The 26,778-nt window shown below is 46.2% G+C and overlaps 7 non-coding genes and 41 pseudogenes across 7 annotated transcripts; 25 read left to right on the forward strand and 23 right to left on the reverse strand.

Moving 5' to 3' along the window:
* Nucleotides 1–241: 241 nt before the first annotated feature.
* LOC148241630 (5S ribosomal RNA) lies at nucleotides 242–360 on the reverse strand (annotated as a pseudogene).
* Nucleotides 361–565: 205 nt separating this feature from the next.
* Nucleotides 566–684, reverse strand: LOC148241631 (5S ribosomal RNA; annotated as a pseudogene).
* Nucleotides 685–1,245: 561 nt separating this feature from the next.
* LOC148241632 (5S ribosomal RNA) lies at nucleotides 1,246–1,364 on the reverse strand (annotated as a pseudogene).
* Nucleotides 1,365–1,923: 559 nt separating this feature from the next.
* Nucleotides 1,924–2,042, reverse strand: LOC148241633 (5S ribosomal RNA; annotated as a pseudogene).
* An 883-nt stretch (nucleotides 2,043–2,925) lies between these two features.
* Nucleotides 2,926–3,044, reverse strand: LOC148241634 (5S ribosomal RNA; annotated as a pseudogene).
* A 563-nt stretch (nucleotides 3,045–3,607) lies between these two features.
* Nucleotides 3,608–3,726, reverse strand: LOC148241635 (5S ribosomal RNA). Its single transcript, XR_015814273.1, has one exon. It is a non-coding gene; the product is annotated as a 5S ribosomal RNA (ribosomal RNA).
* Nucleotides 3,727–3,935: 209 nt separating this feature from the next.
* LOC148241636 (5S ribosomal RNA) lies at nucleotides 3,936–4,054 on the reverse strand (annotated as a pseudogene).
* A 203-nt stretch (nucleotides 4,055–4,257) lies between these two features.
* On the reverse strand, nucleotides 4,258–4,376 carry LOC148241637 (5S ribosomal RNA; annotated as a pseudogene).
* Nucleotides 4,377–4,938: 562 nt separating this feature from the next.
* Nucleotides 4,939–5,057, reverse strand: LOC148241638 (5S ribosomal RNA; annotated as a pseudogene).
* A 563-nt stretch (nucleotides 5,058–5,620) lies between these two features.
* Nucleotides 5,621–5,739, reverse strand: LOC148241639 (5S ribosomal RNA; annotated as a pseudogene).
* A 204-nt stretch (nucleotides 5,740–5,943) lies between these two features.
* LOC148241640 (5S ribosomal RNA) lies at nucleotides 5,944–6,062 on the reverse strand (annotated as a pseudogene).
* Nucleotides 6,063–6,624: 562 nt separating this feature from the next.
* Nucleotides 6,625–6,742, reverse strand: LOC148241641 (5S ribosomal RNA; annotated as a pseudogene).
* Nucleotides 6,743–7,302: 560 nt separating this feature from the next.
* Nucleotides 7,303–7,421, reverse strand: LOC148241642 (5S ribosomal RNA). Its single transcript, XR_015814283.1, has one exon. It is a non-coding gene; the product is annotated as a 5S ribosomal RNA (ribosomal RNA).
* A 205-nt stretch (nucleotides 7,422–7,626) lies between these two features.
* LOC148241643 (5S ribosomal RNA) lies at nucleotides 7,627–7,745 on the reverse strand (annotated as a pseudogene).
* Nucleotides 7,746–7,949: 204 nt separating this feature from the next.
* On the reverse strand, nucleotides 7,950–8,067 carry LOC148241644 (5S ribosomal RNA; annotated as a pseudogene).
* A 560-nt stretch (nucleotides 8,068–8,627) lies between these two features.
* Nucleotides 8,628–8,746, reverse strand: LOC148241645 (5S ribosomal RNA; annotated as a pseudogene).
* Nucleotides 8,747–8,951: 205 nt separating this feature from the next.
* LOC148241646 (5S ribosomal RNA) lies at nucleotides 8,952–9,070 on the reverse strand (annotated as a pseudogene).
* Nucleotides 9,071–9,987: 917 nt separating this feature from the next.
* Nucleotides 9,988–10,106, reverse strand: LOC148241647 (5S ribosomal RNA; annotated as a pseudogene).
* Nucleotides 10,107–10,310: 204 nt separating this feature from the next.
* LOC148241648 (5S ribosomal RNA) lies at nucleotides 10,311–10,429 on the reverse strand (annotated as a pseudogene).
* Nucleotides 10,430–10,989: 560 nt separating this feature from the next.
* Nucleotides 10,990–11,108, reverse strand: LOC148241649 (5S ribosomal RNA; annotated as a pseudogene).
* Nucleotides 11,109–11,433: 325 nt separating this feature from the next.
* Nucleotides 11,434–11,552, forward strand: LOC148241650 (5S ribosomal RNA; annotated as a pseudogene).
* Nucleotides 11,553–12,434: 882 nt separating this feature from the next.
* Nucleotides 12,435–12,553, forward strand: LOC148241651 (5S ribosomal RNA; annotated as a pseudogene).
* Nucleotides 12,554–13,116: 563 nt separating this feature from the next.
* Nucleotides 13,117–13,235, forward strand: LOC148241652 (5S ribosomal RNA; annotated as a pseudogene).
* A 205-nt stretch (nucleotides 13,236–13,440) lies between these two features.
* LOC148241653 (5S ribosomal RNA) lies at nucleotides 13,441–13,558 on the forward strand (annotated as a pseudogene).
* Nucleotides 13,559–14,119: 561 nt separating this feature from the next.
* LOC148241654 (5S ribosomal RNA) lies at nucleotides 14,120–14,237 on the forward strand (annotated as a pseudogene).
* A 204-nt stretch (nucleotides 14,238–14,441) lies between these two features.
* LOC148241655 (5S ribosomal RNA) lies at nucleotides 14,442–14,560 on the forward strand (annotated as a pseudogene).
* Nucleotides 14,561–14,769: 209 nt separating this feature from the next.
* Nucleotides 14,770–14,888, forward strand: LOC148241656 (5S ribosomal RNA; annotated as a pseudogene).
* Nucleotides 14,889–15,123: 235 nt separating this feature from the next.
* Nucleotides 15,124–15,242, forward strand: LOC148241657 (5S ribosomal RNA; annotated as a pseudogene).
* Nucleotides 15,243–15,447: 205 nt separating this feature from the next.
* LOC148241658 (5S ribosomal RNA) lies at nucleotides 15,448–15,566 on the forward strand. The gene has a single exon (XR_015815715.1). It is a non-coding gene; the product is annotated as a 5S ribosomal RNA (ribosomal RNA).
* A 561-nt stretch (nucleotides 15,567–16,127) lies between these two features.
* Nucleotides 16,128–16,245, forward strand: LOC148241659 (5S ribosomal RNA; annotated as a pseudogene).
* Nucleotides 16,246–16,449: 204 nt separating this feature from the next.
* Nucleotides 16,450–16,568, forward strand: LOC148241660 (5S ribosomal RNA; annotated as a pseudogene).
* A 209-nt stretch (nucleotides 16,569–16,777) lies between these two features.
* Nucleotides 16,778–16,896, forward strand: LOC148241661 (5S ribosomal RNA). Its single transcript, XR_015814371.1, has one exon. It is a non-coding gene; the product is annotated as a 5S ribosomal RNA (ribosomal RNA).
* Nucleotides 16,897–17,102: 206 nt separating this feature from the next.
* Nucleotides 17,103–17,221, forward strand: LOC148241662 (5S ribosomal RNA). The gene has a single exon (XR_015814838.1). It is a non-coding gene; the product is annotated as a 5S ribosomal RNA (ribosomal RNA).
* Nucleotides 17,222–18,102: 881 nt separating this feature from the next.
* Nucleotides 18,103–18,221, forward strand: LOC148241663 (5S ribosomal RNA; annotated as a pseudogene).
* Nucleotides 18,222–19,054: 833 nt separating this feature from the next.
* Nucleotides 19,055–19,172, forward strand: LOC148241664 (5S ribosomal RNA; annotated as a pseudogene).
* Nucleotides 19,173–19,376: 204 nt separating this feature from the next.
* Nucleotides 19,377–19,495, forward strand: LOC148241665 (5S ribosomal RNA; annotated as a pseudogene).
* Nucleotides 19,496–19,704: 209 nt separating this feature from the next.
* Nucleotides 19,705–19,823, forward strand: LOC148241666 (5S ribosomal RNA; annotated as a pseudogene).
* Nucleotides 19,824–20,131: 308 nt separating this feature from the next.
* On the reverse strand, nucleotides 20,132–20,250 carry LOC148241667 (5S ribosomal RNA; annotated as a pseudogene).
* A 558-nt stretch (nucleotides 20,251–20,808) lies between these two features.
* Nucleotides 20,809–20,927, reverse strand: LOC148241668 (5S ribosomal RNA; annotated as a pseudogene).
* A 206-nt stretch (nucleotides 20,928–21,133) lies between these two features.
* On the reverse strand, nucleotides 21,134–21,252 carry LOC148241669 (5S ribosomal RNA; annotated as a pseudogene).
* Nucleotides 21,253–22,157: 905 nt separating this feature from the next.
* Nucleotides 22,158–22,276, forward strand: LOC148241670 (5S ribosomal RNA; annotated as a pseudogene).
* A 209-nt stretch (nucleotides 22,277–22,485) lies between these two features.
* LOC148241671 (5S ribosomal RNA) lies at nucleotides 22,486–22,604 on the forward strand (annotated as a pseudogene).
* A 561-nt stretch (nucleotides 22,605–23,165) lies between these two features.
* Nucleotides 23,166–23,284, forward strand: LOC148241672 (5S ribosomal RNA). Its single transcript, XR_015814546.1, has one exon. It is a non-coding gene; the product is annotated as a 5S ribosomal RNA (ribosomal RNA).
* A 206-nt stretch (nucleotides 23,285–23,490) lies between these two features.
* LOC148241673 (5S ribosomal RNA) lies at nucleotides 23,491–23,609 on the forward strand (annotated as a pseudogene).
* Nucleotides 23,610–24,166: 557 nt separating this feature from the next.
* Nucleotides 24,167–24,285, forward strand: LOC148241674 (5S ribosomal RNA; annotated as a pseudogene).
* A 156-nt stretch (nucleotides 24,286–24,441) lies between these two features.
* On the forward strand, nucleotides 24,442–24,560 carry LOC148241675 (5S ribosomal RNA). Its single transcript, XR_015815980.1, has one exon. It is a non-coding gene; the product is annotated as a 5S ribosomal RNA (ribosomal RNA).
* A 917-nt stretch (nucleotides 24,561–25,477) lies between these two features.
* On the forward strand, nucleotides 25,478–25,595 carry LOC148241676 (5S ribosomal RNA; annotated as a pseudogene).
* An 879-nt stretch (nucleotides 25,596–26,474) lies between these two features.
* LOC148241677 (5S ribosomal RNA) lies at nucleotides 26,475–26,593 on the forward strand (annotated as a pseudogene).
* Nucleotides 26,594–26,778: the final 185 nt, after the last annotated feature.

Raw genomic sequence — 26,778 nt, forward strand, 5'->3', positions numbered from 1 at the left:
GAATCCGTTGCATTAGTGCTGGTATGATCCCTCATGTTTCATTCTGCACTGCAAATACAAACACTCTTTCTCCTTCCATCCCCCCTCCCGTCATTTGTTTCCTTGTGCGTGCACTCTGCATCTCTCTTTCTCGTTCTAATATCAAGTAATATGCCCCGGCTCCGTGACTCACCTTTGCAAATGAACCAGTGGATTATAATTCCATTCGCGGGTAACGTCGAACAACCCATCCGAAAAAAAATAGGTGCAACACGAGGGCTTCCCAGGTGGTCACCCATCCGAGTACTACCCTCGCCTAAGCACCCTTAACTGCGGAGTTCTGATGGGATCCGGAGCTTTAGTGCTGGTCTGATCGCACATGTTTAATTTCGAGCTGCAAATACATACACTCCTTCTCCTTTCTTCCCCATCCCGTCATTTGTTTCCTTGTGCGTTCACACTTCAGCTCTCATTCTCGTTCTAATATCGATTAAAATGCCCCTGCTTCTTGACTCACATTTGCGTATAAACCAGCGGACCCAAGTTCCAGACGCGCGTAACGTCGAACGACCCGTCAGAAAAAAAATTGGTGCGACACGAGGACTTCCTAGGAGGTCACCCATCCGAGTACTAATCTCACCCAAGCACACTTAACTGCGGAGTTCTGATGGGATCTGGTGCATTAGTGCTGTTATGATCGCACCTGTTTAATTCCGCGCTGCAAATACATAAACTCATTCTCCTTTCTTCCCCCTCCCGCCATTTGTTTCCTTGTGCGTGCGAACTGTACCTCCCGTGCTCGTTCTAATATCAAGTAAAATGCTACGGTGCCGTGATTCACATTTACGAATAAACCTAAGGACCATAATTCAAGTCGAGCTTATCGTCGAAAGAATCATCTGCAAAAAAATGGGTGCAACACGAGGACTTCCTAAGAACATGGGTGAAATATAAGGACTTCGTAGGAGGTAACCCATGCTAGTACTACTCTCGCCCAAGCACCCCTAACTTGCGGAGTTCTGATAGAATCCGTTGCATTGGTGCTGGTATGATCGCACCTGTTTCATTCTGCGCTGCAAATACATACACTTTTTCTCCCTCCATCCCCCCTCCCGTCATTTGTTTCCTTGTGCGTGCACTCTGCATCTCTCATTCTCGTTCTAATATCGATTAAAATGCCCCTGCTTATTGACTCACATTTGCGTATAAACCAGCGGACCCTAGTTCCAGACGTGCGTAACGTCGAACGACCCGTCTTAAAAAAAATTGGTGCGACACGAGAACTTCCCAGGAGGTCACCCATCCGAGTACTAATCTCGCCGAAGCACACTTAACTGCGGAGTTCTGATGGGATCCGGTGCAATAGTGCTGGTGTGATCGCACCCGTTTAATTTTGCGCTACAAATACATAAACTCATTCCCCTTTCTTCCCCCTTCCATCATTTGTTTCCTTGTGCGTGCGCACTGCACCTCCTGTTCTCGTTCTAATATCAAGTAAAATGCCACGGCGCTGTGACTCACATTTGCGAATAAATCTGAGGACCATAATTCAAGTCGCGCGTAACGTCGAAAGAATCATCTGCAAAAAAATAGGTGCAACACGAGGACTTCACAAGAAAATGGGTGAAATATAAGGAATTCCCAGGAGGAAACCCATGCTAGTACAACTCTCGCCCAAGCACCCTTACCTACGGAGTTCTGATAGAATCCATTGCATTAATGCTGGTATGATCGCACCTGTTTCATTTCTTGCTGAAAATACATACACTCCTTCTCCTTCCTTCCCCTTCGCATCAATTGTTTCCTTGTGTGTTCACACTGCACCTCTCCTTCTCATTCTAATATCGATTAAAATGCCCCTGCTTCTTGACTCACATTTGCGTATAAACCAGCGAACCCTAGTTCCAATCGCGCGTAACCTCGAACGACCCGTCTGAAAAATAATTGGTGCGACACGAGGACTTCCCAGGAGGTCACCAATCCGAGTACTACTCTCGCCAAAGCACACTTAACTGCGGAGTTCTGACGGGATCCGGTGCATTAGTGCTGGTATGATCGCACCCGTTTAATTCCGCACTGCAAATACATAAACTCCTTCTCCTTTCTTCCCCCTCCCGTCATTTGTTTCCTTGTGCGTATGCACTGCACCTCCCGTGCTCGTTCAAATATAAAGTAAAATACTACTGTGCCGTGACTCATATTTGCGAATAAACCTGAGGACCATAATTCAGGTCACGCGTATCGTCGAAAGAATCATCTGCAAAAAAATGGGTGCAACACGAGGACTTCCTAAGAAAATGGGTGAAATATAAGGACTTCGCAGGAGGTAACCCATGCTAGTACTACTCTCGCCCAAGCACCCTTACCTACAGAGTTATGATAGAATCCGTTGCATTAATGCTGGTATGATCGCACCTGTTTCATTTCTTGCTGAAAATACATACACTTTTTCTCCCTCCATCCCCCCTCCCTTCATTTGTTTCCTTGTGCATACACTCTGCATCTCTCCTTCTCGTTCTAATATCAAGTAATATGCCCCGGCACCGTGACTCACCATTGCAAATGAACCGGCGGTTTATAATTCCATTCGTGCGTAACGTCGAACAACCCATCCGAAAAAAAATTGGTGCAACACGAGGGCTTCCCAAGTGGTCACCCATCCGAGTACTACTTTTCCCAAGCACACTTAACTGCGGAGTTCTGATGGTATCAGGAGCTTTAGTGCTGGTATGATCGCAACTGTTTAATTTCACGTTGCAAATACATACACTCCTTCTCCTTTCTTCCCCCTCCCGTAATTTGTTTCCTTGTGCGTTCACACTTCACCTCTCATTCTCGTTCTAATATCGATTAAAATGCTCCTGCTTCTTGACTCACATTTGCGTATAAACCAGCAGACCCTAGTTCCAGACGTGCGTAACGTCAAACAACCCGTCTGAAAAAAAATTGGTGCGACACGAGGACTTCCCAGGAGGTCACCCATCCGAGTACTAATCTCGCCCAAGCACACTTCACTACGGAGTTCTGACGGGATCCGGTGCATTATTGCTGGTATGATCGCACCCGTTTAATTCTGCGCTGCAAATACATAAACTCCTTCTCCTTTCTTCCCCCTCCCGTCATTTATTTCCTTGTGCTTGCGCACTGCACCTCCCGTACTCGTTCTAATATAAAGTAAAATGTTACGGTGCAGTGACTCACATTTGCGAATAAACCTGAGGACCATAATTCAAGTCGCGCGTATCGTCGAAAGAATCATCTGCAAAAAAATGGGTGCAACACGAGGACTTCCTAAGAAAATGGGTGAAATATAAGGACTTCGCAAGAGGTCACCCATCCTAGTGCTACTCTCGCCCAAGCACCCTTAACTTGCGGAGTTCTGATAGAATCCGTTGCATTTGTGCTAGTATGATTGCTCATGTTTCATTATGTGCTGCAAATACATACACTTTTTCTCCCTCCATCCCCCCCTCCCGTCATTTGTTTCCTTGTGCGTGCACTCTGCATCTCTCCTTCTCGTTCTAATATCGATTAAAATGCCACTACTTATTGACTCACATTTGCGTATAAACCAGTGGACCCTAGTTCCAGTCGCGCGTAACGTCGAACGACCCGTCTGAAAAAAAAATTAGTGCGACACGAGAACTTCCCAGGAGGTCACCCATCTGAGTACTACTCTCGCCCAAGCACACTTAACTTCGAAGTTCTGATGGGATCCGGTGCATTAATGCTGGTATGATCGCACCTGTTTCATTTCGTGCTGAAAATACATACACTCCTTCTCCTTTCTTCCCCCTCCCGTCATTTGTTTCCTTTTGCGTGCGCACTGCACCTCTCGTTCTTATTTAAATATCAAGTAAAATTCCACGGCGTCGTGACTCACATTTGTGAATAAATCTTCGGACCATAATTAAAGTCGCGCGTAAGGTCGAACGGCACATTTGAAAAAAAGAAAATGGGTGCAACACGAGAACTTCCCAGGAGGTAACCCATCATTGTACTACTTTCGCCAAAGCACACTTAACTGCGGAGTTCTGATGGGATCCGGTGCATTTGTGCTGGTGTGACCGCACTTGTTTAATTTCGTACTGAAAATACATACACTCCTTCTTCCCTCCCCCGTCCCATCATTTGTTTCCTTGTGCGTTCACACTGCATCTCTCCTACTCTTTCTAATATCGATTAAAATGCCCCTGATTCTTGACTCACATTTGCGTATAAACCAGTGGACCATAGTTCCAGTCGCGCGTAATGTCGAATGACCCTTCTGAAAAAAAATTGGTGCGACACGAGGACTTCCCAGGAGGTCAACCATTCGAGTACTACTCTCGCCCAAGCACACTTAACTGCAGAGTTCTGATGGGATCTAGTGCATTAGTGCTGGTATGATCGCACCCGTTTAATTTCGCGCTGCAAATACATAAACTCCTTCTCCTTTCTTCCCCCTCCCGTCATTTGTTTCCTTGTGCGTGCGCACTGCACCTCCCGTGCTTGTTCTAATATAAAGTAAAATACTACGGTGCCGTGAGTCATATTTGCGAATAAACCTGAGGACCATAATTCAGGTCACACGTATCGTCGAAAGAATCATCTGCAAAAAAATGGGTGCAACACGAGGACTTCCTAAGAAAATTGGTGAAATATAAGGACTTCGCAGGAGGTCACCCATCCGAGTACTTTTCTCGCCAAAGCACCCTTAACTACGGAGTTCTGATAGAATCCGTTGCATTGGTACTGGTATGATTGCTCATGTTTCATTCTGCACTGCAAATACATACACTTTTTCTCCCTCCATCCCCCCTCCCGTCATTTGTTTCCTTGTGCGTGCACTCTGCATCTCTTCTTCTCGTTCTAATATCGATTAAAATGCCCCTGCTTCTTGACTCACATTTGTGTATAAACCAGTGGACCCTAGTTCTAGTCGCGCGTAACGTCGAACGACCCGTCTGAAAAAAAAAATTAGTGCGACACGAGGACTTCCCAGGAGGTCACCCATCCGAGTACTAATCTCGCCCAAGGATACTTCACTGCGGAGTTCTGATGGGATCCGGTGCATTAGTGCTGGTATGATCGCACCTGTTTAATTTTGCGCTACAAATACATAAACTCATTCCCCTTTCTTCCCCCTCCCGTCATTTGTATCCTTGTGCGTGCGCACTGCACCTCCCGTTCTCGTTCTAACAACAAGTAAAATACTACAGCGCCGTGACTGACATCTGCGAATAAACCTGAGGACCATAATTCAAGTTGCGCGTAATGTCGAAAGAATCATCTGCAAAAAAATGGGTACAACACGAGGACTTCACAAGAAAATGGGTGAAATATAAGGACTTCGCAGGAGGTAACCCATACTAGTACTACTCTCGCCCAAGCACCCTTACCTACAGAGTTCTGATAGAATCCGTTGCATTAGTGCTGGTATGATCGCACCTGTTTCATTTCGCGCTGCAAATACATACACTCCTTCTCCTTTCTTCCCCCTCCCGTCATTTGTTTCCTTGTGCGTGCGCACTGCACCTCTCGTTCTCGTTCAAATATCAAGTAAAATGCCACGGCGCCGTGACTCACATTTGCGAATAAATCTGCGGACCATAATTCAAGTCGCGCGTAACGTCGAATGGCACATCTGAAAAAAAGAAAATGGGTGCAACACGAGAACTTCCCAGGAGGTAACCCATCATTGTACTACTCTCGGCAAAGCACACTTAACTGCGGAGTTCTGATGGGATCCGGTGCATTTGTGCTGGTGTGACCGCACTTGTTTAATTTCGTACTGAAAATACATACACTCGTTCGTCCCTCCCCCCCTCCCATCACTTGTCTCCTTGTGCGTTCACACTGCACCTCTCATTCTCGTTCTAATATCGATTAAAATGCCCTTAATTCTTGACTCACGTTTGCGTATAAACCAGTGGACCATAGTTCCAGTCGCGCGTAACGTCGAACGACCCGTCTGAAAAAAAATTGGTGCGACACGAGGACTTCCCAGGTGGTCACCAATCCGAGTACTACTCTCGCCCAAACACACTTAACTGCAGAGTTCTGATGGGATCCAGTGCATTAGTGCTTGTATGATCGCACCCGTTTAATTCTGCGCTGCAAATACATAAACTCCTTCTCCTTTCTTCCCCCTCCCGTCATTTGTTTCCTTGTGCGTGCGCACTGCACCTCCCGTGCTCGCTCTAATATCAATTAAAATATTACGGTGCCGTGACTCACATTTGGGAATAAACCTGAGGAACATAATTCAAGTCGCGCGTATCGTCGAAAGAATCATCTGCAAAAAAATGGGTGGAACACGACGACTTCCTAAGAAAATGGGTGAAATATAAGGACTTCGTTGGAGGTCACCCATCCTAGTGCTACTCTCGCCCAAGCACCCTTAACTTGCGGAGTTCTGATAGAATCCATTGCATTGGTGCTGGTATGATTGCTCATGTTTCATTCTGCGCTGCAAATACATACACTTTTTCTCCCTCCATCCCCCCCTCCCGTCATTTGTTTCCTTGTGCGTGCACTCTGCATCTCTCCTTCTCGTTCTAATATCGATTAAAATGCCCCTACTTCTTGACTCACATTTGCGTATAAACCAGCGGACCATAGTTGCAGTCGCGCGTAACGTCGAACGACCCCTCTGAAAAAAAATTATTGCGATACGAGGACTTCCCAAGAGGTCACCCATCCGAGTACTACTCTCGCCCAAGCACACTTACCTGTAGAGTTCTGATGGGATCCGGTGCATTAGTGCTGGTATGATGCCACTTGTTTAATTTTGCGCTTCAAATACATACACTCCTTCTATTTTCTTCCTACTCCTGTCATTTGTTTCCTTGTGCGTGCGCACTGCACCTCCCGTACTCGTTCTAATATCAAGTACAATGCCACGGCGACGTGACTCACATTTGCGAATAAACCTGAGGACCATAATTCAAGTCGCGCGTAACGGCGAAAGAATCATCTGCAAAAAAATGGGTGCAACACGAGGACTTCACAAGAAAATGGGTGAAATATAAGGACTTCGCAGGAGGTAACCCATGCTAGTACTACTCTCGCCCAAGCACCCTTACCTACGGAGTTCTGATAGAATCCGTTGCGTTAGTGCTGGTATCATCGCACCTGTTTCATTTCGTGCTGAAAATAAATACACTCCTTCTCCTTCCCTTCCCTTCCCATCAATTGTTTCCTTGTGCGTTCACACTGCACCTCTCCTTCTCGTTCTAATATCGATTAAAATGCCCCTGCTTCTTGACTTACATTTGCGTATAAACCAGCGAAACCTAGTTCCAGTCGCGCGTAACGTCGAACGACTCGTCTGAAAAAAAATTGGTGCGACACGAGGACTTCCCAGGAGGTCACCCATCCAAGTACTACTCTCGCCCAAACACACTTAACTGCGGAGTTCTGATGGGATCTGGTGCATTAGTGTTGGTATGATCGCACCCGTTTAATTTCGTGCTGCAAATACATAAACTCCTTCTCCTTTCTTCCCCCTCCCGTCATTTGTTTCCTTGTGCGTGCGAACTGCACCTACCGTGCTCGTTCTAATATCAAGTAAAATGCTACGGTGCCGTGACTCACATTTGCGAATAAACCTGAGGACCATAATTCAAGTCGCGCGTATCGTCCAAAGAATTATCTGCAAAAAAATGGGTGAAATATAAGGACTTCCCAAGAGGTCACCCATTCGAGTACTACTCTCGCCCAAGCACACTTAACTGCAGAGTTCTGATGGGATCGGTTGCATTTGTGCTGGTGTGACCGCACCTGTTTAATTTCGTGCTGAAAATACATACACTCCTTCTTCCCTCCCCCCCTCCCATCATTTGTTTCCTTGTGCGTTCATACTGCACCTCTCATTCTCGTTCTAATATCAATTAAAATGCCCCTGATTCTTAACTCACATTTGCGTATAAACCAGCGGATCATAGTTCCAGTCGCGCGTAACGTCGAACGACCCATCTGAAAAAAAATTGTTGCGATACGAGGACTTCCCAAGAGGTCACCCATCCGAGTACTACTCTCGCCCAAGCACACTTAACTGCAGAGTTTTGATGGGATCCAGTGCATTAGTGCTGGTATGATGCCACTTGTTTAATTTTGCGCTTTAAATACATACACTCCTTCTCTTTTCTTCCTCATCCCGTCATTTGTTTCCTTGTGCGTGCGCACTGCACCTCCCGTACTCGTTCTAATATCAAGTAAAATGCCACGGCGCCGTGACTCACATTTCCGAATAAACTTGCAAACCATAAATCAAGTCGCGCGTAACGTCGAAAGAATCATCTGCAAAAAGATGGGTGCAACACGAGGACCTCCCAAGAAAATGGGTGAAATATAAGGACTTCGCAGGAGGTCACCCATCCGAGTACTTTTCTCGCCCAAGCACCCTTAACTGCGGAGTTCTGATAGAATCCGTTGCATTAGTGCTGGTATGATTCCTCATGTTTCATTCTGCACTGCAAATACATACACTCTTTCTCCTCCCATCCCCCCTCCTGTCATTTGTTTCCTTGTGCGTGCACTCTGCATCTCTCTTTCTCGTTCTAATATCAAGTAATTTGCCCCGGCACCATGACTCACCTTTGCAAATGAACCAGCGGTTTATAATTCCATTCGCGCGTAACGTCGAAATACCCATCCGAAAAAAATAGGTGCAACACGAGGGCTTCCCAAGTTGTCACCCATCCAAGTACTACTCTCGCCCAAGCACACTTAAGTGCGGAGTTCTGATGGGATCCGGGGCTTTAGTGCTGATATGATCGCACCTGTTTAATTTTGCGCTGCAAATACATACACTCCTTCTCCTTTCTTCCCCCTCCGGTCATTTGTTTCCTTGTGCGTTCACACTTCACCTCTCATTCTCGTTCTAATATCGATTAAAATGCCCCTGCTTCTTGACTCACATTTGCGTATAAACCAGCGGACCCTAGTTCCAGTCGCGCGTAACGTCGAACGACCCGTTTGAAAAAAAATTGGTGCGACACGAGGACTTCCCAAGAGGTCACCCATCCGAGTACTACTCTCACCCAAGCATACTTAACTGCGGAGTTCTGATGGGATCCGGTGCATTAATGCTGGAATGATTGCACCTGTTTAATTTTTTGCTGTAAATACATAAACTCATTCCCCTTTCGTCCCCCTCTCGTCATTTGTTTCCTTGTGCGTGCGCACTGCAGCTCCCGTTCTCGTTCTAATATCAAGTAAAATGCTACAGCGCCGTGACTCACATTTGCGAATAAACCTGAGGACCATAATTCAAGTCGCGCGTAACGTCAAAAGAATCATCTGCAAAAAAATGGGTGCAACACGAGGACTTCACAAGAAAATGGGTGAAATATAAGGACTTCGCAGGAGGTAACCCATGCTAGTACTACTCTCGCCCAAGCACCCTTACCTACGGAGTTCTGATAGAATCCGTTGCATTAGTGCTGGTATGATCGCACCTGTTTCATTTCGCGCTGCAAATACATAAACTCCTTCTTCTTTCTTCCCCCTCCCGTAATTTGTTTCCTTGTGCGTGCGCACTGAACCTCCCGTTTTCGTTTTAATATCAAGTAAAATGGTACAGTGCCGTGACTCACATTTGCGAATAAACCTGAGGACCAAAATTCAAGTCGCGCGTAACGTCGAAAGAATCATCTGCAAAAAAATAGGTGCAACACGAGGACTTCACAAGAAAATGGATGAAATATAAGGACTTCCCAGGAGGTAACCCATGCTAGTACTACTCTCGCCCAAGCACCCTTACCTACGGAGTTCTGATAGAATCCGTTGCATTAGTGCTGGTATGATCGCACCTGTTTTATTTCGCGCTGCAAATACATAAACTCCTTCTCCTTTCTTCCCCCTCCCGTGATTTTTTTCCTTGTGCGTGCGCACTGCACCTCTCGTTCTCGTTCAAATATCAAGTAAAATGCCACGGCGCCGTGACTCACATTTGCGAATAAATCTGCGGGCCATAATTAAAGTCGCGCGTAACGTCGAACGGCACATCTGAAAAAAAGAAAATGGGTGCAACACGAGAACTTCCCAGGCGGTAACCCATCATTGTACTACTTTTGCCAAAGCACACTTAACTGCGGAGTTCTGATGGGATCCGGTGCATTTGTGCTGGTGTGACTGCACCTGCTTTATTTCGTCCTGAAAATACATACACTCCTTCTTCCCTCCCCCCCTCCCATCATTTGTTTCCTTGTGCGTTCACACTGCACCTCTCCTTCTCATTCTAATATCGATTAAAATGCACCTAATTCTTGACTCACATTTGCATATAAACCAGCGGACCATAGTTCCAGTCGCGCGTAACGTCGAACGACCCGTCTGGAAAAAAATTGGTGCGACACGAGGACTTCCCATGAGGTCACCCATCCGAGTACTACTCTCGCCCAAGCACACTTAACTGCAGAGTTCTGATGGGATCCAGTGCATTAGTGCTGGTATAATCGCACTCGTTTAATTCTGCGCTGCAAATACATAAGCTCCTTCTCCTTTCTTTCCCCTCCCGTCATTTGTTTCCTTGTGCGTGCGCACTGCACCTCCCGTACTCGTTCTAATATCAAGTAAAATACTACGGTGCCGTGACTCACATTTGCGAATAAACCTAAGGACCATAACTCAAGTTGCGCGTTTCGTCGAAAGAATCATCTGCAAAAAAATGGGTGCAACACGAGTACTTCCTAAGAAAATGGGTGAAATATAAGGACTTCGTAGGAGGTCACCCATACGAGTACTTTTCTCGCCCAAACACCCTTAACTGCGGAGTTCTAATAGAATCCGTTGCATTAGTGCTGGTATGATCCCTCATGTTTCATTCTGCGCTGCAAATACATACACTCTTTCTCCTCCCATCCCCCCTCCCATCATTTGTTTCCTTGTGCGTGCACTCTGCATCTCTCTTTCTCGTTCTAATATCAAGTAATATGCCCCGGCACCGTGACTCACCTTTGCAAATGAACCAGCAGTTTGTAATTCCATTCGCGCGTAACGTCGAACAACCCATCCGAAAAAAAATAGGTGCAACACGAGGGATTCCCAGGTGGTCAACCATCCGAGTACTACCCTCGCCCAATCACACTTAACTGGGGAGTTCTGATTGGATCCGGAGCTTTAGTGCTGGTATGATCGCACCTGTTTAATTTCGCGCTGCAAATACATACACTCCTTCTCCTTTCTTCCCCCTCCCGTCATTTGTTTTCTTGTGCGTTCACACTTCACCTCTCATTCTCGTTCTAATATCGATTAAAATGCCCCTACTTCTTGACTCACATTTGCGTATAAACAAGCGGACCCCAGTTCCAGTCGCGCATAACGTCGAACGACCCGTCTAAAAAAATTATTGGTGCGACACGATATTAGAACGAGAATGAGAGGTGATGTGTGAACGCACAAGGAAACAAATGACGGGAGGGGGAAGAAAGGAGAAGGAGTGTATGTTTTTGCAGCGCGAAATTAAAAAGGTGCGATCATATCAGCACTAAAGCTCCGGATCCCATCAGAACTCCCCAGTTAAGTGTGCTTGGGTGAGAGTAGTACTCGGATGGGTGACCACCTGGGAAGCCCTCGTGTTGCACCTATTTTTTTTCGGATGGGTTGTTCGACGTTACGCGCGAATGGAATTATAAACCGCTGGTTCATTTGCAAAGGTGAGTCACGGTGCCGGGGCATATTACTTGATATTAGAACAAGAAAGAGAGATACAGAGTGCACGCACAAGGAAACAAATGACGGGAGGGGGGATGAAAGGAGAAAGAGTGTATGTATTTGCAGTGCAGAATGAAACATGAGGGATCATACCAGCACTAATGCAACGGATTCTATCAGAACTCGGCAGTTAAGGGTGCTTGGGAGAGAAAAGTACTCGGATGGGTGACCTCCTGCAAAGTCCTTATATTTCACCCATTTTCTTGGAAGGTCCTCGTTTTGCACCCATCTTTTTGCAGATGATTCTTTTGACGTTACGCGCGACTTGATTTATGGTCCGCAGATTTATTCGCAAATGTGGGTCACGACGCCGTGGCATTTTACTTGATATTAGAACGAGTACAGGAGGTGCAGTGCGCACGCACAAGGAAACAAATGATGGGATGAGGAAGAAAAGAGAATGAGTGTATATATTTGAAGCGCAAAATTAAACAAGTGGCATCATACCAGCACTACTCACTGGATCCCATCAGAACTCTGCAGTTAAGTGTCCTTGGGCGAGAATAGTACTCGGATGGGTGACCTCTTGGGAAGTCTTCGTATCGCAAAATTTTTTTTTCAGATGGGTCATTCGACGTTACGCGCGACTGGAACTATGGTCTGCTAGTTTATACGCAAATGTGAGTCAAGAATCAGGGGCATTTTAATCGATATTAGAACGAGAAGGAGAGGTGCAGTGTGAATGCAAAAGGAAACAAATGATGGGAGGGGGGGAGGGAAGAAGGAGTGTATGTATTTTCAGCACAAAATTAAACAGGTGCGGTCACACCAGCACAAATGCACCGGATACCATCAGAACTCCGAAGTTAAGTGTGCTTTGGCGAAAGTAGTACAATGATGGGTTACCTCCTGGGAAGTTCTCGTGTTGCACCCATTTTTTTTTCTTCAGATGTGTCATTCGACGGTACGCGGTACTTTAATTATGGTCCGCAGATTTATTCGGAAATGTGAGTCACGGCGCCATGGCATTTTACTTGATATTTGAACGAGAACGAGAGGTGCAGTGCGCACGCACAAGGAAACAAATGACGGGAGGGGGAAGAAAGGAGAAGGAGTGTATGTTTTTACAGCGCGAAATGAAACAGGTGCGATCATACCAGCACTAATGCAACGGATTCTATCAGAACTCCGTAGGTAAGGGTGCTTGGGCGAGAGTAGCACTAGGATGGGTGACCTCCTGCGAAGTCCTTATATTTCACCCATTTTCTTAAGAAGTCCTCGTGTTGCACCCATTTTTTTGCAGATGATTCTTTCGACGTTACGCGCGACTTGAATTATGGTCCTCAGGTTTATTCGCAAATGTGAGTCACGGTGTTGTAGCATTTTACTTGATATTAGAACGAGAACGGGAGGTGCAGTGCGCACGCACAAGGAAACAAATGACGGGAGGGGGAAGAAAGGGGAATGAGTTTATGTATTTGCAGCGCAAAATTAAACAGGTGCGATCATACCAGCACTAATGCACCGGATCCCATCAGAACTTCGCAATGAAGTGCGCTTAGGCGAGATTAGTACTCGGATGGGTGACCTCCTGGGAAGTCCTCTTGTCGCACCAATTTTTTTTCAGACGGGTCGTTCGACGTTATGCGCGTCTGGAACTAGGGTCCGCTGGTTTATACGCAATTGTGAGTCAAGAAGCAGGGGCATTTTAATCGATATTAGAACGAGAATGAGAGGTGATGTGTGAACGCACAAGGAAACAAATGACGGGAGGGGGAAGAAAGGAGAAGGAGTGTATGTATTCGCAGCGCGAAATTAAAAAGGTGCGATCATATCAGCACTAAAGCTCCGGATCCCATCAGAACTCCGCAGTTAAGTTGCTTGGGTGAGAGTAGTACTCGGATGGGTGACCACCTGGGAAGCCCTCGTGTTGCACCTATTTTTTTTCGGATGGGTTGTTCGACGTTACGCGCGAATGGAATTATAAACCGCTGGTTCATTTGCAAAGGTGAGTCACGGTGCCGGGGCATATTACTTGATATTAGAACGAGAAAGAGAGATGCAGAGTGCACGCACAAGGAAACAAATGACGGGAGGGGGGATGGAAGGAGAAATAGTGTATGTATTTGCAGTGCAGAATGAAACATGAGGGATCATACCAGCACTAATGCAACGGATTCTATCAGAACTCCGCAGTTAAAAGTGCTTGGGAGAGAAAAGTACTCGGATGGGTGACCTCCTGCATAGTTCTTATATTTCACCCATTTTCTTGGGAGGTCCTCGTGTTGCACCCATCTTTTTGCAGATGATTCTTTCGACGTTACGCGCGACTTGATTTATGGTCCGCAGGTTTATTCGCAAATGTGAGTCACGGCGCCGTGGCATTTTACTTGATATTAGAACGAGTACGGGAGGTGCAGTGCGCACGCACAAGGAAACAAATAACGGGAGGAGGAAGAAAAGATTAGGAGTTTATGTATTTGAAGCGCAAAATTAAACAAGTGGCATCATACCAGCACTAATGCACTGGATCCCATCAGAACTCTGCAGTTAAGTGTTCTTGGGCGAGAGTAGTACTCGGATGGGTGACCTCTTGGGAAGTCCTCGTATCGCAACAATTTTTTTTCAGATGAGTCGTTCGACGTTACGCGCGACTGGAACTATGGTCCGCTGGTTTATACGTAAATGTGAGTCAAGAATCAGGGGCATTTTAATCGATATTAGAACGAGAAGGAGAGGTGCACCGTGAACGCAAAAGGAAACAAATGATGGGAGGGCGGGAGGGAAGAAGGAGTGTATGTATTTTAAGTACGAAATTAAACGGGTGCGGTCACACCAGCACAAATGCACCGGATCCCATCAGAACTCCGCAGTTAAGTGTGCTTTGGTGAAAGTAGTACAATGATGGGTTACCTCTTGGGAAGTTCTCGTGTTGCACCTATTTTTTTTTTTTCAGATGTGCCGTTCGACGTTACGCGTGACTTTAATTATGGTCCGCAGATTTATTCACAAATGTGAGTCACGGCACCGAGGCATTTTACTTGATATTTGAACGAGAACGAGAGGTGCAGTGCACACGCACAAGGAAACAAATGACAGGAGGGGAAAGAAAGGAGAAGGAGTGTATGTATTTGCAGCGCAAAATGAAACAGGTGCGATCATACCAGCACTAATGCAACGGATTCTATCAGAACTCCGAAGGTAAAAGTGCTCGGGCGAGAGTAGTACTAGCATGGGTTACCTCCTGCGAAGTTCTTATATTTCACCCATTTTCTTGTGAAGTCCTCGTGTTGCACCCATTTTTTTGCAGATGATTCTTTCGACGTTACGTGCGACTTGTATTATGGTCCTCAGGTTTATTCGCAAATGTGAGTCACGGCGCTGTAGCATTTTACTTGATATTAGAACGAGAACGGGAGGTGGAGTGCGCACGCACAAGGAAACAAATGATGGGAGGGGGAAAAAAGGGGAATGAGTTTATGTATTTGCAGCGCAAAATTAAACAGGTGCGATCATACCTACACTAATGCACCGGATCCCATCAGAACTCCGCAGTGAAGTGCGCTTGGGCGAGATTAGTACTCGGATGGGTGACCTCCTGGGAAGTCCTCGTGTCGTACCAATTTTTTTTCAGACGGGTCGTTCGACGTTACGCTCGTCTGGAACTAGTGTCCACTGGTTTATACGCAAATGTGAGTCAAGAAGCAGGGGCATTTTAATCGATATTAGAACGAGAATGAGAGGTGAAGTGTGAACGCACAAGGAAACAAATGACGAGAGGGGGAAGAAAGGAGAAGGAGTGTATGTATTTGCAGCGCGAAATTAAACAGGTGCGATCATACCAGCACTAAAGCTCCGGATCCCATCAGAACTCCGCAGTTAAGAGTGCTTGGGCGAGGGTAGTACTCGGATGGGTGACCACTTGGGAAGCCCTCGTGTTGCACCTATTTTCTTTCGGATGGGTTGTTCGACGTTACGCGCGAATGGAATTATAAACTGCTGGTTCATTTGCAAAGGTGAGTCACGGTGCCGGGGCATATTACTTTATATTAGAACGAGAAAGAGAGATGCAGAGTGCTCGCACAAGGAAACAAATGACGGGAGGGGGGATGGAAGGAGAAAGAGTGTATGTATTTACAGTGCAGAATGAAACATGTGGGATCATACCAGCACTAATGCAACGGATTCTATCAGAACTCCGCAGTTAAGGGTGCTTGGACGAGAAAAGTACTCGGATGGGTGACCTCCTACGAAGTCCTTATATTTCACCCATTTTCTTGGGAGGTCCTCGTGTTGCACCCATATTTTTGCAGATGATTCTTTCGACGTTATGCGCGACTTGATTTATGGTCCGCAGGTTTATTCGTAAATGTGAGTCACGGCGCCATGGCATTTTACTTGATATTAGAACGAGTACGGGAGGTGCAGTGTGCACGAACAAGGAAACAAATGACTGGAGAAGGAAGAAAAGAGAAGGACTGTATGTATTTGAAGCCCAAAATTAAACAAGTGGCATCATACCAGCACTAATGCACTGGATCCCATCAGAACTCTGCAGTTAAGTGTGCTTGGGCGAGAGTAGTACTCGGATGGGTGACCTCTTGGGAAGTCCTCGTATCGCAATAATTTTTTTTAAGATGGGTCGTTCGACGTTACTCGCGACTTGAACAATGGTCCGCTGGTTTATATGCAAATGTGAGTCAAGAATCAGGGGCATTTTAATCGATATTAGAACGAGAATGAGAGGTGCAGTGTGAACGCACAAGGAAACAAATGATGGGAGGGGGGGAGGGAAGAAGGAGTGTATGTATTTTCAGCACGAAATTAAACAGGTGCGGTCACACCAGCACAAATGCACCGGATCCCATCAGAACTTCGCAGTTAAGTGTGCTTTGGCGAAAGTGGTACAATAATGGGTTACCTCCTGGGAAGTTCTCGTGTTGCACCCATTTTCTTTTTTTCAGATGTGTCGTTCGACGTTACGCGCGACTTTAATTATGGTCCGCAGATTTATTCGCAAATGTGAGTCACGACGCCGTGGCATTTTACTTGATTTTTGAATGAGAACGAGAGGTGCAGTGCGCACGCACAAGGAAATAAATGACGGGAGGGGGAGGAAAGGAGAAGGACTTTATGTATTTGCAGCGCGAAATTAAATTGGTGCGATCATACCATCACTAATGCGCCGGATCCCATCAGAACTCCGCAGTTAAGTGTGCTTGGGCGAGAGTAGTACTCGGATGGGTGACCTCTTGGGAAGTCCTCGTGTCGCACCAATTTTTTTTTCAGACGGGTCGTTCGACGTTACGCGCGACTGGAACTAGGGTCCATTGGTTTATGCGCAAATGTGAGTCAAGAAGCAGGGGCATTTTAATCGATATTAGAACGAGAATGAGAGGTGAAGTGTGAACGCACAAGGAAACAAATGACCGGAGGGGGAAGAAAGGAGAAGGATTGTATATATTTGTAGCGCGAAATTAAACAGGTGCGATCATACCAGCACTAAAGCTCCGGGTCCCATCAGAACTCTGCAGTTAAGTGTGCTTGGGCGAGAGTAGTACTCGGATGGGTGACCACTTGGGAAGCCCTCGTGTTGCACCTATTTTTTTTGGATAGGTTGTTCGACGTTACGCGCAAATGGAATTATGAATCGCTGGTTCATTTGCAAAGGTGAGTCACGGTGCCGGGGCATAATACTTGATATTAGAACAAGAAAGAGAGATGCAGAGTGCACGCACAAGGAAACAAATGACGGAGGGGGGATGGAAGGAGAAAGAATGTACGTATTTGCAGTGCAGAATGAAACATGAGAGATCATACCAGCACTAATTCAACGGATTCTATCAGAACTCCGCAGTTAAGGGTGCTTGGGTGAGAAAAGTACCCGGATGGGTGACCTCCTGCGAAGTCCTTATATTTCACCCATTTTCTTGGGAGGTCCTCGAGTTGCACCCATCTTTTTGCTGATGATTCTTTCGACGTTACGCGCGACATGATTTATGGTCCACAGGTTTATTTGCAAATTTGAGTCATGGTGCCCTGACATTTTACTTGATATTAGAACGAGTACGGGAGGTGCAGTGCGCACGCACAAGGAAACAAATGACGGAAGGAGGAAGAAAAGAGATGGAGTGTATGTATTTGAAGCGCAAAATTAAACAAGTGGCATCATACTAGCTCTAATGCACTGGATCCCATCAGAACTCTGCAGTTAAGTGTGCTTTGGTGAGAGTAGTACTCGGATGGGTGACCTCTTGGGAAGTCCTCGTATCGCAACAATTTTTTTTCAGATGGGTCGTTCGACGTTACGCGCGACTGGAACTATGGTCCGTTGGTTTATATGCAAATGTGAGTCAAGAATCAGGGGCATTTTAATCGATATTAGAACGAGAAGGAGAGGTGCAGTGTGAACGCACAAGGAAACAAATGATGGGAGGGGGGGAGGGAAGAAGGAGTGTATGTATTTTCAGCACGAAATTAAACAGGTGCGGTCACACCAGCACAAATGCACCGGATCCCATCAGAACTTCGCAGTTAAGTGTGCTTTTGCGAAAGTGGTACAATAATGGGTTACCTCCTGGGAAGTTCTCGTGTTGCACCCATTTTCTTTTTTTCAGATGTGCCGTTCGACGTTACGCGCGACTGGAACTAGGATCCGCTGGTTTATGCGCAAATGTGAGTCAAGAAGCAGGGGCATTTTAATCTATATTAGAACGAGAATGAGAGGAGAAGTGTGAACGCACAAGGAAACAAATGACCGGAGGGGGAAGAAAGGAGAAGGATTGTATGTATTTGTAGCGCGAAATTAAACAGGTGCGATCATACCAGCACTAAAGCTCTGGGTCCCATCAGAACTCCGTAGTTAAGTGTGCACCTATTTTTTTCGGATAGGTTGTTCGACGTTACGCGCAAATGGAATTATGAACCGCTGGTTCATTTGCAAAGGTGAGTCACGGTGCCGGGGCATATTACTTGATATTAGAACAAGAAAGAGAGATGCAGAGTGCACGCACAAGGAAACAAATGACGGAGGGGGATGGAAGGAGAAAGAGTGTATGTATTTGCAGTGCAGAATGAAACATGAGGGATCATACCAGCACTAATGCAACGGATTCTATCAGAACTCCGCAGTTAAGGGTGCTTGGGCGAGAAAAGTACTCGGATGGGTGACCTCCTGCGAAGTCCTTATATTTCACCCATTTTCTTGGGAGGTCCTCGAGTTGCACCCATCTTTTTGCAGATGATTCTTTCGACGTTACGCGCGACTTGATTTATGGTCTGCAGGTTTATTTGCAAATTTGAGTCATGGCGCCGTGGCATTTTACTTGATAGTAGAACGAGTACGGGAGGTGCAGTGCGCACGCACAAGGAAACAAATGACGGAAGGATGAAGAAAAGAGAAGGACTGTATGTATTTGAAGCCCAAAATTAAACAAGTGGCATCATACCAGCACTAATGCACTGGATCCCATCAGAACTCTGCAGTTAAGTGTGCTTGGGCGAGAGTAGTACTCGGATGGGTGACCTCTTGGGAAGTCCTCGTATCGCAATAATTTTTTTTAAGATGGGTCGTTCGACGTTACGCGCGACTGGAACTATGGTCTGTTGGTTTATACGCAAATGTGAGTCAAGAATCAGGGGCATTTTAATCGATATTAGAACGAGAAGGAGAGGTGCAGTGTGAACGCACAAGGAAACAAATGATGGGAGGGGGGGAGGGAAGAAGGAGTGTATGTATTTTCAGCACGAAATTAAACAGGTGCGGTCACACCAGCACAAATGCACCGGATCCCATCAGAACTCCGCAGTTAAGTGTGCTTTGGCGAAAGTAGTACAATGATGGGTTACCTTCTTGGAAGTTCTCGTGTTGCACCCATTTTCTTTTTTTCAGATGTGCCGTTCGACCTTACGCGCGACTTTAATTATGGTCCGCAAATTTATTCGCAAATGTGAGTCACGACGCCTTGGCATTTTAGTTGATATTTGAACGAGAATGAGAGGTGCAGCGCGCACGCACAAGGAAACAAATGACGGGAGGGGTAAGAAAGGAGAAAGAGTTTATGTATTTGCAGTGCGAAATTAAACAGGTGCGATCATACCAACTCTAATGCACCGGATCAAATCAGAACTCCGCAGTTAAGTGTGCTTGGGCGAGCGTAGTACTTGGATGGGTTACCTCCTCGGAAGTCTTCGTGTCGCTCTAATTTTTTTTTCAGACGGGTCATTCGACGTTACGCGCGACTGGCACAATTAACTGCGGAGTTCTGATGGGATCCGGTATATTTGTGCTGGTGTGATAGCACCTGTTTAATTTCGTGCTGAAAATACATACACTCTTTCTCCTTCCCTCCCCCCTCCCATCATTTGTTTCCTTGTGCGTTCACACTGCACCTCTTTTTCTCGTTCTAATATCGATTAATATGCCCCTGCTTCTTGACTCACATTTGCGTATAAACAAGTGGACCATAGTTCCAGTTGCGCGTAACGTCGAACGACCCGTCTGAAAAAAAAATTAGTGCGACACGAGGACTTCCCAGGAGGTCACCCATCCGAGTACTACTTTCGCCCAAGCACACTTAATTGCGGAGTTCTGATGGGATCCGGTGCATTAGTGATGGTATGATCGCACCTGTTTAATTTCGCACTGCAAATACATAAACTCCTTCTTCTTTCTTCCTCTCCCGTCATTTGTTTCCTTGTGCGTGCGCACTGTACCTCTCGTTCTCGTTCAAATATCAAGTAAAATGCCACGGCGCCGTGACTCACATTTGCGAATAAATCTGCGGACCATAAATCAAGTCGCGCGTAACGTCGAAAGAATCATCTGCAAAAAGATGGGTGCAACACGAGGACCTCCCAAGAAAATGGGTGAAATATAAGGACATCGTAGGAGGTCACCCATCCGAGTACTTTTCTCGCCCAAACACCCTTAATTGCAGAGTTCTGATAGAATCCGTTGCATTAGTGCTGGTTGATCCCTCATGTTTCATTCTGCACTGCAAATACATACACTCTTTCTTCTTCCATCCCCCCTCCCGTCATTTGTTTCCTTGTGCGTGCACTCTGCATTTCTCTTTCTCGTTCTAATATCAAGTAATATGCCCTGGCATCGTGACTCACATTTGCAAATGAACCAACGGTTTATAATTCCATTCGCGCGTAACGTCGAACAACCCATCCGAAAAAAAATAGGTGCAACACGAGGGCTTCCCAAGTGGTCACCCATCCGAGTACTACTCTCGCCCAAGCACACTTAACTGCGTAGTTCTGATGGGATCCGTAGCTTTAGTGCTGGTGTGATCGCACCTGTTTAATTTCGCGCTGCAAATACATACACTCCTTCTCCTTTCTTCCCCCTCCCGTCATTTGTTTCCTTGTGTGTTTACACTTCACCTCTCATTCTCGTTCTAATATCGATTAAAATGCCCCTGATTCTTGACTCACATTTGCGTATAAACCAGCGGACCCTAGTTCCAGACGCGCGTAACGTCGAACGACCCGTCTGAAAAAAAAATTGATGCGACATGAGGACTTCCCAGGAGGTCACCCATCCGAGTACTAATCTCGCCCAAGCACACTTCACTGCAGAGTTCTGATGGGATCCGGTACATTAGTGCTGGTATGATTGCACCAGTTTAATTTTGCACTGCAAATACATAAACTCATTCCCCTTTCTTCCTCCTCCCGTCATTTGTTTCCTTGTGCGTGCGCACTGCACCTCCCGTTCTCGTTCTTATATCAAATAAAATGCTACAGCGCCGTGACTCACATTTGCGAATAAACCTGAGGACCATAATTCAAGTCGCGCGTAACGTCGAAAGAATCATCTGCAAAAAAATGGGTGCAACACGAGGACTTCACAAGAAAATGGGTGAAATATAAGGACTTCGCAGGAGGTAACCCATGCTAGTACTACTCTCGCCCAAGCACCCTTACCTACGGAGTTCTGATAGAATCTGTTGCATTAGTGCTGGAATGATTGCACCTGTTTCATTTCGCGCTGCAAAAATATACACTCCTTCTCCTTTCTTCCCCCTCCCGTCAATTGTTTCCTTGTGCGTGCGCACTGCACATCTCGTTCTCATTCAAATATCAAGTAAAATGCCACGGCGCCGTGACTCGCATTTGCGAATAAATCTACGGACCATAATTAAAGTCGCGCGTAACGTCGAACGACACATCTGAAAAAAAGAAAATTGGTGCAACACGAGAACTTCCTAGGAGGTAACCCATCATTGTACTACTTTCGCCAAAGCACACTTAACTATGGAGTTCTGATGGGTGTGAGTAGTACTCGGATGGGTGACCTCTTGGGAAGTCCTCGTATTGCAACAATTTTTTTTCAGATGGGTCGTTCGACGTTACGCGCGACTGGAACTATGGTCCACTGGTTTATACGCAAATGTGAGTCAAGAATCAGGGGCATTTTAATCGATATTAGAACGAGAAGGAGATGTGCAGGGTGAACGCACAAGGAAACAAATGATGGGAGGGGGGAGGGAAGAAGGAGTGTATGTATTTTCAGCACGAAATTAAACAGGTGCGGTCACACCAGCACAAATGCACCGCATCCCATCAGAACTCCGCAGTTAAGTGTGCTTTGGCGAAAGTAGTACAATGATGGGTTACCTCATGGGAAGTTCTCGTGTTGCACCCATTTTCTTTTTTTCAGATATGCCGTTCGACGTTACGCGCGACTTTAATTATAGTCCGCAGATTTATTTGCAAATGTGAGTCACGGCGTCGTGGCATTTTACGTGATATTTGAACGAGAACGAGAGGTGCAGTGCGCACGCACAAGGAAACAAATGACGGGAAGGGGAAGAAAGGATAAGGAGTTTATGTATTTGCAGCGCGAAATTAAACAGGTGCGATCATACCAGCACTAATGCACCGGATCCCATCAGAACTCCGCAGTTAAGTGTGCTTGGGCGAGAGTATTACTCGGATTGGAGACCTCCTGGGAAGTCCTCGTGTCGCACTAATTTTTTTTTCAGACGGGTCGTTCGACGTTACGCGCGACTGGAACTAGGGTCCACTGGTTTATACGCAAATGTGAGTCAAGAAGCAGGGGCATTTTAATCGATATTAGAACGAGAAAGAGAGATGCAGAGTGCACGCACAAGGAAACAAATGACGGGAGGGGGGTGGAGGGAGAAAAAGTGTATTTATTTGCAGCGCAAAATGAAACATGAGGAATCATACCAGCACCAATGCAACGGATTCTATCAGAACTTCGCAACTTAAGGGTGCTTGGGCGAGAGTAGCACTAGGATGGGTGACGTCCTGCGAAGTCCTTATATTTCACCCATTTTCTTAGGAAGTCCTCGTGTTGCACCCATTTTTTTGCAGATGATTCTTTCGACGATATGTGCGACTTGAATTATGGTCATCAGGTTTATTCGCAAATATGAGTTACGGCACCGTAGCATTTTACTTGATATTAGAACGAGCACGGGAGGTGCAGTGCGCACGCACAAGGAAACAAATGACGGGAGGGGGAAGAAAGGAGAAGGAGTTTATGTATTTGCAGTGCGAAATTAAACAGGTGCGATCATACCAGCACTAATGCACCGGATCCCATCAGAACTCCGCAGTTAAGTGTGCTTGGGCGAGAGTAGTACTCAGATGGGTGACCACTTGGGAAGCCCTCGTGTTGCACTTATTTTTTTTCGGATGGGTTTTTCGACGTTACACGCGAATAGAATTATAAACCGCTGGTTCATTTGCAAAGGTGAGTCACGGTGCCGGGGCATATTACTTGATATTAGAACGAGAAAGAGAGATGCAGAGTGCACGCACAAAGAAACAAATGACGGGAGGGGGGATGGAAGAAGAAAGAGTGTATGTATTTGCAGTGCAGAATGAAACATGAGAGATCATACCAGCACTAACGCAACGGATTCTATCAGAACTCCGCAGTTAAGGGTGCTTGGGCGAGAAAAGTACTCGGATGGGTGACCTCCTGCGAAGTCCTTATATTTCACCCATTTTCTTGGGAGGTCCTCATGTTGCACCCATCTTTTTGCAGATGATTCTTTCGACATTACGCGCGACTTGATTTACGGTCCGCATGTTTATTCGCAAATGTGAGTCATGGCGCCGTGGCATTTTACTTGATATTAGAACGAGTACGAGAGGTGCTGTGCGCACGCACAAGGAAACAAATGATGGGAGGAGGAAGAAAAGAGAAGGAGTGTATGTATTTGAAGTGCAAAATTAAATAAGTGGCATCATACCAACACTGATGCACTGGATCCCATCAGAACTCTGCAGTTAAGTGTTCTTGTGCGAGAGTAGTACTCGGATGGGTGACCTCTTGGGAAGTCCTCGTATCGCAACAATTTTCTTTCAGATGGGTCATTCGATGTTACGCGCGACTGGAATTATGGTCCGCTGGTTTATACGCAAATGTGAGTCAAGAATCAGGGGCATTTTAATCGATATTAGAACGAGAAGGAGATGTGCAGTGTGAACGCACAAGGAAACAAATGATGGGAGGGGGGAGGGAAGAAGGAGTGTATGTATTTTCAGCACGAAATTAAATAGGTGCGGTCACACCAACACAAATGCACCGGATCCCATCAGAACTTCGCAGTTAAGTGTGCTTCGGCGAAAGTAGAACAATGATGGGTAACCTCCTGGGAAGTTCTCGTGTTGCACCCATTTTCTTTTTTTCAGATGTGCCGTTCGACGTTACGCGCGGCTTTAATTATGGTCCGCAGATTTATTCGCAAATGTGAGTCACGGCGCCGTGGCATTTTACCTGATATTTGAACGAGAACGAGAGGTGCAGTGCGCACGCACAAGGAAACAAATGACAAGTGCGATCATACCAGCACTAATGCACCGGATCCCATCAGAACTCCGCAGATAAGTGTGCTTGGGCGAGAGTAGTACTCGGATGGGTGACCTCCTGGGAAGTCCTCGTGTCGCACTAATTTTTTTTTCCAGACGGGTCGTTCGACTTTACGCGCGACTGGAACTAGGGTCCACTGGTTTATACGGAAATGTGAGTCAAGAAGCAGGGGCATTTTAATCGATATTAGAACGAGAAGGAGAGATGCAGAGTGCACGCACAAGGAAACAAATGACGGGAGGGGTGATGGAGGGAGAAAAAGTGTATGTATTTGCAGCGCAGAATGAAACATGAGCAATCATACCAGCACCAATGCAACGGATTCTATCAGAACTCCGCAAGTTAGGGGTGCTTGGGTGAGAGTAGCACTATGATGGGTGACCTCCTGCGAAGTCTTTATATTTCACCCATTTTCTTAGGAAGTCCTCGTGTTGCACCCATTTTTTTGCAGATGATTCTTTCGACAATACGGGCGACTTGAATTATGGTCCTCAGGTTTATTCGCAAATGTGAGTCAAGAAGTAGGGGCATATTAATCGATATTAGAACGAGAAAAAGAGGTGCAGTGTGAACGCACAAGGAAACAAATGATGGGAGGAGGGGGGAAGGAGAAGGAGTGTATGTATTTTCAGCACGAAATGAAACAGGTGCGATCATACCAGCACTAATGCAACAGATTCTATCAGAACTCCGTAGGTAAGGGTGCTTGGGCGAGAGTAGTACTAGCATGGGTTACCTCCTGCGAAGTCCTTATATTTCACCCATTTTCTTGTGAAGTCCTCGTGTCGCACCAATTTTTTTTCAGACGGGTCGTTCGACGTTACGGGCGTTTGGAACTAGGGTCCGCTGGTTTATACGCAAATATGAGTCAAGAAGCAGGGGCATGTTAATCGATATTAGAACAAGAATGAGAGGTGAAGTGTGAACGCACAAGGAAACAAGTGACGGGAGGGGGAAGAAAGGAGAAGGAGTGTATGTATTTGCAGCGCGAAACTAAACAGGTGCGATCGTACCAGCACTAAAGCCCCGGATCCCATCAGAACTCCGCAGTTAAGTGTGCTTGGCGAGATTAGTACTCGGATGGTTGACCTCCTGGGAAGTCCTCGTATCGCACCAATTTTTTTTCAGACGGGTTGTTCGACGTTACGCGCGTCTGGAACTAGGGTCCGCTGGTTTATACGCAAATATGAGTCGAGAAGCAGGGGCATTTTAATCGATATTAGTACGAGAAGGAGAGATGCAGAGTGCATGCACAAGGAAACAAATGACGGGAGGGGGGATGGAGGGAGAAAAAGTGTATGTATTTGCAGCGCAGAATGAAACATGAGCAATCATACCAGCACCAATGCAACGGATTCTATCAGAACTCCGCAAGTTAAGGGTGCTTGGGCGCGAGTAGCACTAGGATGGGTGACCTCCTGCGAAGTCCTTATATTTCATCCATTTTCTTAGGAAGTCCTCGTGTTGCACCCATTTTTTTGCAGATGATTCTTTCGACGATACGCGCGACTTGAATTTTGGTCCTCAGGTTTATTCGCAAATGTGAGTCACGGCACCGTAGCATTTTACTTGATATTAGAACGAGAACGGGAGATGCAGTGCGCACGCACAAGGAAACAAATGACGGGAGGAGGAAGAAAGGGGAATGTGTTTATTAATTTGCAGCGCGAAATTAAATAGGTGCGATCATACCACCACTAATGCACCGGATCCTATCAGAACTCCGCAGTTAAGTGTTCTTGGGCGAGATTAGTACTCGGATGGGCGAGCTTAGTACTCGTGTCGCACCAATTTTTTTTCAGACGGGTCGTTCGACGTTACGCGCGTCTGGAACTAGGGTCCGCTGGTTTATACGCAAATGTGAGTCAAGAAGGAGGGGCATTTTAATCGATATTAGAACGAGAATGAGAGGTGAAGTGTGAACGCACAAGGAAACAAATGACGGGAGGGGGAAGAAAGGAGAAGGAGTGTATGAATTTGCAGCGCAAAATTAAACAGGTGCGATCATACCAGCACTAAAGATCCGGATCCCATCAGAACTTCGCAGTTAAGTGTGCTTGGGCGAGAGTAGTACTCGGATGGGTGTCCACCTAGGAAGCCCTCGTGTTGCACCTATTTTTTTTCGGATGGGTTGTTCGACGTTACGCGCGAGTGGAATTATAAACCGCTGGTTCATTTGCAAAGGTGAGTCACGGTGCCGGGGCATATTACTTGATATTAGAACGAGAAAGAGAGATGCAGAGTGCACGCACAAGGAAACAAATGACGGAAGGGGGAGGGAAGGAGAAAGAGTGTATGTA

This window comes from Carica papaya, chromosome 8 (assembly GCF_054855325.1).
Source record: "Carica papaya isolate Zhongbai chromosome 8, ASM5485532v1, whole genome shotgun sequence".
Lineage (NCBI taxonomy): Eukaryota > Viridiplantae > Streptophyta > Magnoliopsida > Brassicales > Caricaceae > Carica > Carica papaya.